Here is a 12,770-nt window from a genome sequence, read left to right on the forward strand (position 1 = left end):
CAAATAAAAATAAGAAAAGCATTTCATTTTTTTATGCTATTTTGTAATTAATGAGATTTGACAAAACTAAAATAATTTGGACTTCACAAATTTTTTTATTGCTTTCAAAATATTTTTGTATTAAAAAATAATTTTCTAAAAAAATTTAAAAAATATATATTTTTACAAACAATTTTGGCTTTGTTTGTAATGGTTTTCTTACTGTTTCTTAAAACAATTTTTCGGTATCTAGAAAACTGCTTTAAGAAACAGCAAAAAATTGTCTCAAACGAAACTTTTATGATCAACTTTACAAAAAAGTTATAGTTGTCAAAAAGGAAATTACACCCTCTCTGAATATGAAAAGATTCGTATTCTCACTAAATAAGTTGTAAGATATTAACTTTGAGATGATCCAACCGACTCGCTATAATTAGGGCTGATAATGATGGACTAACAATGATTTTATGACGATCACTGTTGGTAATGTTGATTGATGAGTTGAATTCATTATCTTGTGAAAATTTTATATTGCAAGTCCAATGTAGCAACAAATCAATACGTAAATTATTGCATTGAGGAGATTGATTCTCAAAAAAATTATTGCAGTAAATTTTAGGTTGTTTTGAGATGACAATAATACTTATCTATTTTATCTAAATATTTATCTATTTGAAGGCAATTATATTTACTGCAATTGCCGCTTGAAAATAGAATTTTATGAAGATCAAGAAGACTCCATAAAATAAAAATATTCATAAAATGAACTATGCTATAAGTATAAAAGAGAAATATAGAAGGCCCTTCTTACCAAATTGATGATGTGATTTATTGTTAGGTGCAATCCTAAGAAGAGCTCTTGATTGGTAAATTTATTTTCTCTTAGGGTTCGTTGGTTTGAAGTAAAATGATTATAAGGTATTTAAAATACAGTAATTTGAAGAGTATTAGGCTTAAAATAAATCAAATGTAATATAAATTTTTTGTATATTTGAAATTCCCCTTTTAATTTATTTTGGGTGTAATTAGAATTCCTCCTATTTTGGGCAATTTTTCAAGTACACTAGAACTTCATTGTCTGCCATCACCAACCATCATTGCTCACCAGCGCATCTCGCTGCCACCACCGTTGTTCGTCGCTGCCATCGTTGGTGGCTGCCACAGACTGCGGCCGCAACCTTTGCCCTTCATTGCTATTGACCACCCAATCTTTGAACTTTATATTGCATTTATTTCAAGTTGAAAAAAAAAAAAACTAGTAAATCCCCGCACTTATTTGCAATAATCCAAATAACTCCAAATACACTTCATTCCATTTTCAACCAACCAAACAACTCCCTTATAAATAAGTATTTTAACTATTTGCCCCTCCTCAATAAATACATTAGCCCAAATTTTTTTAAAAAAATATTCCTCTCTTATAATTACACACACCACAATATTATTTTGCTACCTATATAAATAATATTGATTTCGCCCCTTTTAATAGTTGATGATCCCATTTCAAATATTTTGAAGGATGATTTTTACTAAGATTTCATTTGGGATGACTTTCTTATTATTTCTCAAAACAATTTTTAGAACAATTTTTTTTTCTTTTTTTACTAAAAAAATTAATTTAAGAAATAGCAAAAAAGTTATCCCAAAAAAAGGATCTTCTTAAACATAAACAAATTATTTTTTCCAAAAAAAAAAAAAAAAAGTTGTCTTAATAACACTTTGCAATTTTACATGATTAAGAAGCTTAATTGCAAAAAGCTGGTCATTTTTCATCTTTATTTATTTATTTTTTACTTTTTAGTTTTTAACTTTTTATAACCGCGAGGGAACGTCCAAAGCGACGGGATGGGTTGATGGAAACTCTGCGTACAGCCTTTGACCTCTACTGTAGCTAAGAAAATATGGGGCCCACAATGGAATCCGAGGGCAACGTCACGTGATTCCTGCGGTTACCATGCATTCACTACAAACACGTGTATTTACCCAAAAAAAAAAACTACAAACACGTGGCACAATACTACCCGCTTTATTGCGTGATTTCGTGTTCTGTTGTCGAGAAGCTTTCCGACACCTGTTACCGTTACAACTAACAGTCGCCGTTATTTTTTGCGTGGATTTTTTGACAGAGAGAGATAATAAAAAAAGAAAAAAACTTATTACATTATTTGACTCAAATTTTATAATATGAAATCGTAGAATTTATTAGGTAATGTACAGATCTTTTTTTAATCAAATTTCATTCGCAATATATTAATTAATTTAAAAAATAACTTATGCATTTAATGACATTCACCCATTTATTATTAAAAAAGCACCGTCAGTATAATGTTTATTTTATATGTTTTGTTATTAATCAGAAAATTTTGATTTTATGTGCCAAATAATGCATATAATTGGATAAATATCTTTGATATTTATTTTATTGAAAAAAAAGCAAGGCATGCAATTATCCATTTAGAGCTTCCTAAATCTTATTTAAAGTATATTATACTTAGTTTATACTTAATTTAAAATGTAAATACTTGAAACCAAGGCTTCCTCTCTGAAAGCTTTCTTATTGCTTTGCTTTTAAGATTGCAATCACAATTTTTATTTGGTCATTATTTTTTCACTATTTTCAATAAATGTTTGTACAAGGAAATTGCTTTTTACAATAACTTTTAAAAAATTATTTCCTCCATAGCATTTTTACAACTAGTTTTATAAAAAGCAGCAGTCAACCCAAAAAAAATCCTAAATATCATCAACTAAGGGTCTATTGGGGAGAAATTATTTTTTGTGGCTTCCGAACGGGAAGAATCATCCGTATATGTGAGTGTACACATTATATATCAAAACATTATACACACAGTGTGTACACACAGTCCGGTCGGTTCTTTCCGTCTGGTAGAGATGTCAATATTTGACACAACCCAAAAATCCGACTCGAATCTGACCCAAAAATTCTGGGTTAAGGTCAACTCGTTTGTGAAACGAGACGGGTTCAGATTAAACAAATTAAAAAATCTGGTCATGCTCGGGTTGACTTGGAAACCCTGAAATGAATGCGTGCTCGTGCCTGCCCGCTGTCGCGTCGCCCGCTAAAGTGTATGCCCGTGTTGCTTGTTGTCGGTTATGACCGTGTAGCCCGATGTTGTGTCTGCCCACTAATGCCTGCTCGTGTCTGCCTCGCGTATGTTCTTTAAGCACACATATGATAGACTGATTCATGTGGTTTGGTTGAATAAGCGCACGAACGGTAAACTTATGTGTCGGGTCTGGTTGACCCGAACCAGAAGTGGATCAGGTTCATATCTGAAAAATTGACTCGTTTGCAAAAACGGGTTGAATAATGCCCGGTCAATTCCAAGCTTGATCTGAACCCGACATTTGACCCAATTTTGACAGCCCTATCATCCGGATGCCGCACAGAATAATTTCTCCTATTTGAGACCAATTTCTGACAACTTTGTTTTTAATAAAAACTACCTTTTAGAACCATGCTACTGAAGTTGCTTAATTTACAATAATTTCATAATGAATGCTATTACTATTCCAAACAGATCATAAAAAAAAAAAAAAAAAAAAAAAAAAGCTCCTTCACGTTAACTCGGTTACATCAATTATTTTTTAGTCCACTTTGTACCGGAAAGAGCACGGGAGTTCTGCCTTAAATTTACTATAAGAGGACCTGATGTGTAATATGTTGATATGGCTCCGATTCAACATGAAAAAATTAATTAGCTTCTCAACCAATATCATGCGGATTATAAGGTCAAGAGATATAAAGCTGTAAGCCTTTTTGTCATTTATTGTCAGTCCATTGTAAAAGTGACATTTTTAATGTCTTGTTGTTCACTGTTCCCTTCATGTGTATGTTATTGTTTGTTCTCTGTTGGCTTTATTGGTAGGTGGAAGTTAGGTCTTAGAATATATTTGTGACGATTATAATATTTTATTAAACTTATTGTGAAATTGTTATGAAAATAAATAATTTAGAATTTTTTTGGGACCGTTATAATTTTTTATAAATGAGATTTTAAAGCTTGATTTAGGATTGCTTTCTTATTGCTTCTTCAAGTTAATTTCTAGTATAAAAATTAAATTTTTTACACTAAAAATTAACTTTAAGAGGCATTAGGCTTCGTTTGGTACGGCTTTCTTACTACTTTATAAAGCATATTTCCAGTATAAAATTTTTAATTTTGTACTATAAGTTCGTTTTAAGAAGCAATAAAAAAAGCCGTCCAAAACAAAGCCTTTAAAAAGCCAACCCAAATGAAATTTGAAACTATCATGAAGAAAATAATTTTTTTTTGTTGGGAAATATTTAGGTCAATTAAGTCAAACTCATACACATATTACATACATAAACTTCAAATTCATGACCTTTTAATTGGGAGCCTGAGCTCCCAACCAATTGATCCACATGAAATATGTAATTTAGTATTACGACTTTGACATGATTTGTCTCTTTTTTAAGGTTTAATATTTTAAAATTTTACTTAAAATCTTTTGTTCAACTAAAAAAATTTTCTTATTCATCATAAATTAAAAAATATTTTTAATAAATATAAATTAATGTTCACTTATTGTTTTATATATTGGTATTAATTTCCTAAATAATTGAGTTTTTGTTTGGGACAACTATTTTATTGTTTTCTAAAGCAGTTTTTTAGTACAAAATTTTTTAAATAAGAAACTATTTTAAAAAACTGTAAAACAGCCATTACGCTTAGTTTAGGACTACTTTCTTATTATTTTCTAAGGTTTCATTTGGGACGGTTTTCTTACTGTTTCTTAAAATAGTTTCTAGATTTTTGTACTAGAAACCGCTTTAAGAAGCAGTAAGAAAATAATCTCAAATAAAACCTAAAACAACTTTTTTAGTACATAAAATTCTATTTCAAAATATATTTGCACTATAAATCTATTATTGAAAACAATAAAAAGTTGTTTATCTAAAATATTTTTTTAGTACGTAATTTTCTATTTCAAAAAATATTTATACTACAAATTTGCTATAGAAAATAGTTACAAAATGGTTACAAATGAAAATTTCTCACTTCTTCCTACAACAAATTTTTAGTATAATTTTTTTTAAATATCAAATAAATAGTGATAAAAAGCTGTACTAGATGAATCATTTATGGTGCTTATAGATTTCAAAAATCTTATTCCATCCAATCAAATAACTTAACTCATTTATAAAAATTCGGAAAGCTTCTGCCGACAAATGCATAAAACTAGCATGGGCTTTTGGAAGATCTTTTGCCTGCAGCCATACATCCAGCTCGTCGGTGCCCGAGAACCGTCCATTTCAACAATTGCACGAATATTATTGCGATGAATAAATCTGTTTCATGGGGACAAAAACACTATCCATGATAATGCGACACAGTCAAAGCCACACGAAATGGGTCTGTGTCCTCTAATTGTCTTTGAGAACGACCTTTGATTAGATGGTGACGTATTAACAGTTTATTAAATATAAGATTAAAGATTCATTTGAGATAGTTTTTTTTAAGTGAATATCATTAAGGATTTTACTTAAGAAGAAACATGATATTTAGTTAGATTAGAAATAAAAATATAGTATTAAAAAAAATAAAATAAGCAAACTAGCCAAGCAGATTGGCACATTCCATTAAATGAACTAAATTATTTGGGGTATTTAGAATAAGTCAAATAATTTGACATATTACTATTGTAATTTTAAAATTTAATTCAGCCGATTAAGATGAATGCGCCAAATGATTTGACCAGTTCTAAACAATGCACCAAATCATTTGACACATTCTTTAGATTTGACTAGTTTACTTTTTTTAAAAAAAAAATTTAACATAATCCTATTGCTAATTTAAATTAAATATAATGCTCCTATTTATAATATAATTTGATTAGATGGAAACATATTAATAGTTTATTAAATATAAGATTAAAGATTCATTTGAGATAATAACTTTTTTATAACTTTACTTTTTAAATCGTAATCATACTTTCTATTTAGCAGATTTCAAAAATGATCCAATCAGAAGTCAACAAGAAAATTTGGATTTAGGTTGACCCCTTTATTAAACGGGTTAGACTCAGATTGACATGCAAATCCTTTTTTAATTTAAAAATGACCCATTTAATATTTTTTTTTTCTTAATTTTTTTACTTGTGACTATGATCTTCTTATTTTTTATTAAATATGATAAATGTTATAGCTGATAAGTTATAAAAAAATAATCAAAATTGGTTAAGAAGTCAATTTAGGTCATTTGGGTTGCTAGCAGGTTGGGTATGTGTTGGTGCTTTTGACCTGCTTATTAAATGAGTCTAGTATAAGTTGATTGGATTTTTATTTGTTCAATTTCGGGTCAAATATGAATCCGATCCATCAACCCATTTTGACATCCTTTTTTGCTACTTTTTTTCCCCCTATTTTTAGAGAAATTTGCACTTGGAAGCTTGAAAGTAGTATTTTACAATAATTTTTAATAATCATATTTATAAAAAATTATAATAATCCCAAATAGATTCTAAATGCTCATTAATAACTTTCTTAATTATAATAATATTTTAATTATGAACGATGTATTTAGCTTAAGCATTTTAATATTATAAAGACATTGATTGTCCACCTAGTTTTAATAGGACAATATAGCCTACCGAATTTGTTATTTATATTTAATTAATTGAAGCTAACACTTTCTTAACATGATTGATATAAATGGACCAATGAATAGTTTTTTCTTAGTGTCTTATGATAAAATATTGTATCATAAAAGTTAGCTTTTGTCTTTAACTATATGCTATGATTTAAATGCATATTAAAATCTTTTAGGAATTTACTTGTGCGAAGATAAATATATAAAAAAAATATAAATAAAAAAGAGTTATCATATTTTAAAAGCTGATTTAGAAAGTAATTAAAAAATTGTCTCAAACTAATATTAAATTTATTTTCAGTTAATGGACTTAGGCATCTTTTAAGACAACTTTCTAACTGTTTTATTTTTCGGGTCAATCATAATTTTTATTTGATAATTACTTTTAAAAAATTTTGAACTGAGAAGCTAGTTTTCATAAAAAAAATTAAAAAGTTATTTTTTCTCATATAATTTTATAAAATAGTAAGAAAATTATTTAAAATGAAGCCTTAAAATAGTGGCGGAACCATTATATACTTTAGGGGGGCAATTGCCCCCCTCAAAAATTTAACTTAATCGGGCGCGAATCTCGATACAAAATCAAATTGGAAAATTCAAAAATTAATTCAGAGACCATTCAAACTCCGATTTCAGCGAGCTTACAGTCAAACTGAGCATCTCGGAAATACAAATCCAACGACACCAAATTCGACCCAACCCGAGTCCAAATGGGTCCGAATCAAGGACCCGAAGCGCTGTTGGAAGGTTCAAACCGTAATTTGAGTTACTAAATGGTCTCCGATTTTAACGAGCTTTTACTCGAATCGAGCGGCTCGACGAGACGAATCCAACGAGCCCAATATCACCGAATTCCAACATAATTAAGGCCTTCAAATGTCCAACGAACGGTGCATGATCAAAGATTCTATATCGGCCGTCCATTCAAACCACTCTCAATTCGCCCCAGATCTCACGCCTATTTATAGAGCCCTCATTCTACACCAAAGGGGCTCAAGTGAAGAGAGAGAAGAAGAAGAGAAAGGGGAAAAGGAGAATCCCCTCCTCCTCGACCACCGCCGGAGCTCTTTCCGTCGCCTGAAGACGCCGGAACTCTGCCGGATTTTCGGGAGAACGCCATAATTCTGCCTAACTTCCATGGGATGCGGAAATTCTTCCCAATTTACAGCAGAGTTTCCTCATGACGCCGAAACTCCGCCCAAGTGAAGCCGGATTTCTTCTCTGCCACCAACAGACGTCGGACTTCTACCCGACGTCGGACCAAACAGACGTCGGACTTCTACCCGACGTCGGACCTTCACTCTTCCCCTAGTTTCTACCCGACGCTGGACTTCTACTGGTTATCGGACTTTACTGGACGTCTATGCAAAGATGCATTTTTTCCATTATTGGACTTCCACCTGACGTGGTCCTTCTGACCTTCGTCGTCAGACTACAGTCCTTATGACCTTCGTTGCCAGCCGACTACGGTCCTCCTGACTTATGTCGCATGCCGACTACAGTCTTTCTGACCTCCGTCGCCCGCCGATTACGGTCCTCCTAACTTACGTCGCCCGTCGACTACAGTCCTTCCGACGTCCGTCGCCAGCTGACTACGATCCTCCTGACTTCCGTCGCCCGCCGGCTACAGACCTTTCAACAAAGCGAATATGTCAATAGTAGCTCTTTGTATTTACATCATGTAATAGCATGTAATGTACTCTATAAGATGTACATCAAGCTAAGGACTTCTCCCAAGGAAGGGCGTCATTTGTAATCGACTGCAAATACTAGTGGATTCATTCAAAGTGGGCTAGGCCCCGTGGTTTCCCCCCCTTTTTTCAGGGGTTTTCCACGTAAAAATCTTGGTGTCTCATAAATGCTAGACCCTCTCTCTTATCTGATTGCGTGTCGGATTTTCGTACAACGCTAAAGACGATAAACTTTATATTTCTCTACCGCCGCGAATACTCCTGGACGTAACAAGTTCTAATATTTTCTTCCATGATTTTCATGACAGTTTAATTACACTTTTTTTTCTTGCTTAATTTTTTTATAAAAACTTTTCGTAATATATAGATATATAATATTATTTTTTAAATATTTAATTATTTTTGTGCTGTATTTGCCCCCCTCAAAATTGAAGCTGGTTCCGCCCCTACCTTAAAAGGATATATATTTGTTTTTTAATTATATTCTTTATATGTTTTTTTTTTTGAACGGGGGTATTTATTCATTGTCACTCTAAAGAGAGTGCTTAATCCGTCAGCGAAACTTACCGAGGCCACCCACACTTATTTTGCACCACTGAAGAGTCGAGATCATAGTAGAGGGCATTCGAATTAGAAATGGGGGGTTCCTAAGCCTCGGTGGTTATATTCTTAAAATATTAGAACGTGCCAATGAACTTTTGAAGATAGCAGCAAATCTTTCCATTTCAGATTTGCCAACAACAACAAAAATTTCAGTAATAAAGGTTTTATAAACATACCAATTTAACAGTAAAAAATAATTAGCATTTATTGTCCTGAAATATATTAAATGTACGAAATATAATGACAGATCGAAGCAATAATTGTATGGGCCAATTGCAAGGACAGCAATTAAGTCTTAATAAAGTACATGAGGATATGCCACTAATATGCATGTTGTCACCTCCATAAAAAAATGTAGAACATCCATAAATTCACATTTATAAGGCTTTAAATTCTTTAAAAAAATAATAATAATTTCAATTATCACATCAAAGTTTTATAATCTACATAAATATGATTATGATATGAATGAAAGTAGAATCATAGTAATGTTTTTTTCAAAAGAAAAAAAAATCATAGTAATGTTATGGAAGGAATTTGATTGTCTTGATCAATCTAATTGTTCAGTTGCCTCGAACCTCAAGTTTCATCGTGCTCATCGGGGGGTGTAGGCAGGGGCGGAACCCCTTGGTAGTCAGGGGGGCAATTGCCCCCCATAAAAAAAAAAAAGGAATTCTTTTATAAATTGATTAAATGATTTTTTAGATAATTTATGTCTTTTCATTCATTTTCTAGCCTTTATTACAAGGGTTTTTAGCCAACTTTAATCTACGCAGTTGATTAAAATTATCACCGCCAAAAAATTTTTTCTGTAATAATTACATCAATTAATTAAAAATTTGAACTAAATATGAGTTCAAGATCAATGTGCTTAATATATATCTTTATTCATTTATTTTATTATATATCAATAATATATTTTATATAATATAAAAAATATCATATAAATGTTATATAATTTAATGTATAAATAATCTATTTTTCATAAATTTCACATCTTTCACTTATGTCACTTCAGATCCAAGCTATTGGCAGAGTGCTAAGGCAAATTACTTATTATAGAAATTAGTAGGGGTGTCAATATTTGACACGACACGAAAATCCGACTCGAATCCGACCCAAAAATTTCGGGTTTGACCCGACCCGATTTCAAAATGGGTCGGGTTCAGGTTCTAGAAATCGACCAGTTTGAAAAACGGGTTGGGTTCCTGCCAGTGCACACTGCTGCGCCTGCCAGCGCCAGCGCCGACGCCCCGTGCCCGAGGCTGCCCGCGCACTCATCGGCCCGCGCCCACGTGTTTCGCCGTCCCGTGTCGGTTCGGGTCAATCAGGCAACCCGACGGGTCGGGTCAGAGTCCGGGTCCGGGTCTGCATTTCCGACCCATTTACATACCCGGGCCGGGTTATGGTTGACCCGTTTGAACCCGGTCAGTTCCGAATTTGACCTGAACCATACCCTTGACCTGAAATTGACAACCCTAAAAATTAGCAATTAGCAACATAGAAAGAAAGGCCTTATCAACATATCAATTTCATGAAACCTCCATTACCATCGCGTTAAATTTTGATGGAGATATCGCAACAAAATTTGCAATGAAATTATGCCTTCGCTTTCACTTTTCCTTTTGAACATTCAATCACATTTTTTGGGGAAATGTAGTGCGCATATCAGAGAAGGCAGAAGACAAAAGAAGTCAGACAAAGCTGTTTTTGTGATGAGATTCCTTTCCTATTTTGATGAAGAAGACGAGGTAAAGAACCGGGCAATGCCTGGAAGGCTTTCTTTGGGCTAATGTCAACATTGAGCCGGGCCTGATTCTTGCTCGGCCCAATTACATCTACAGTTTAATTTCTGACTTTGGAGCTCTTTGGGATCACAATTTATTTATTTTTATTTTGATGTGAAATAAAATAAATTTGATATTTTAAAAATATATTAATTTATTTTTATAGAATATTTAATAATTTGATTTGTATAGTGGTGGCAGATATCGTCGGCTATAAAACACGCATAATAATATTGGTGGTGATAATTCTTTTTTAAAAAAATCAAAATAAATTTTTAAACATAAAATAATTTGATTTATTTTTAATATTTTAAAATAAAAAAATGCTAAAGTTTTTTAAAAATTAATAAAATGTGATATCAAATTGACCCTTTGCAGTTTTAATTTGAGCTTCAATTCGGATAAATCAATAATCAAATGAACGATAAATATTTGATCTTTAGGTTAAGTTACAAATCAAGGATGCATTTATGCAATTATGTGTTCAAAGATGAGTATCCATACTTCCATACTTTTTTAGAGATGAATGATAAATTATAAAATATGTAATCTAAATTCATAATTTTATCTATTTATGAATTGGTTACTAACTCTTTTACATCATTTGGGTCTTTATCTTCTTAATGATGATTGCTAAGGGGTGCCTATACTTTATAGAAAAATTATCTTGAACAAAGCATCATAAGAAATATCATAGAATATCACTAGATGTATCTATAAGTTGGTGTTTGATCAAGCGAAGATTCCACATTGGTTGAGCAACACACCAATGATGAGTTGAATAAGCAATGTCAGCAGGTTCTGGAGTAAAGTGTGATGGAGGAGAAACTTCAATGTGAAGTTGCGGGTATCTTGTCCGACTATATTTTTTCAATTATTCATCTATATTTTGATGTTATTTTTGTTGCTAGCGAGTTCCATTATGATGTGTTTTTAATCTTTCTTGATCAACCTCTTCTAATATTTGAAGGATCCAAGCTTGTTGTTCTCTCCATCTATGTATATGACCATTTATAGGTCTTAGGATCCTACTCTTGAGTAATATGACGTACATGAATGGTAGGCAAGTTTCTGATTTGATGAACGTTGGAATAATAAAACACACTATCAATGATCGTATTTTATGCTAGCCTTTGCATTGCTAGGATATTAATTGATTTACGAGTTCCTACACAAGAGGACAAGCTCTTATATGTTAGAAAATTTAAGAAAGGAGAGTATGCATTTAATATCTTAATTTTGTATGAACATCCAACACATATAGGTAGAAGTTTTAAGATGTTAGAATTCTTTTACATGAAAAATTTAGGAATGGGTAAACCCACGAGGCATGACCTAGTTGTAATAATCCATTATAGTATTATTAGCACAAGAGTCAACTCTTCTCAACAATTGAAGAAGGCAAGATTAAATTATTAAAAAAAATTATCTTATACCTATTTTAGTCATTATAGAAGTCAAATGTCTATATCTGAATAGTTGAAGTCCAATAACAAGGTTAGATTAGTAGTAAAATAATAATGAAAAAAAATATGATACAAATTAGAGGTGATTGTTGATGGTACTCGTTAGTGGCCTTTATAAAAAACGCAACAGAGTTCTTTAGCTATTTTATCTCTCAAATTTTCTCGATGTAGAAAATGGAGCCCTATTTACAGCATTTCTAAAATGATTATTTTGATAAATTTGTCTAGAGTACAAAACTCTCCATCAAATATGCTACATTGATCCCTGAGTTTTAAATTATATGAGTATTTGAGTGCCTTAATGATGTCATAATCAGCTAATCTTATGCTCGTTAGATTTTTCATCTCAAGCCTCTTGATTTGAGTATAAACACAAAATTTGAAGAAGAATTAGTCATTCAATTAATGTTTAGGAGTTTTTAAATAGGCTGTAAGTACTTATATAGTTTTCGCTGGACTTGAATCAAAATAACTGTGGTGTTGATGTTTAGCCTCGTCGATACATTAAGTTTAACAATAAATTTATTGAAATTGGAGCTCAGTTGGTCATTAGGTTAGTTCTAAAAAATTTTAATTTAATTATTATTTTAAAATTCATGCTGATCAAAT

The sequence above is a fragment of the Dendrobium catenatum genome, unplaced genomic scaffold (assembly GCF_001605985.2).
Source record: "Dendrobium catenatum unplaced genomic scaffold, ASM160598v2 original_scaffold_280350, whole genome shotgun sequence".
In the NCBI taxonomy this organism is placed as follows: domain Eukaryota; kingdom Viridiplantae; phylum Streptophyta; class Magnoliopsida; order Asparagales; family Orchidaceae; genus Dendrobium; species Dendrobium catenatum.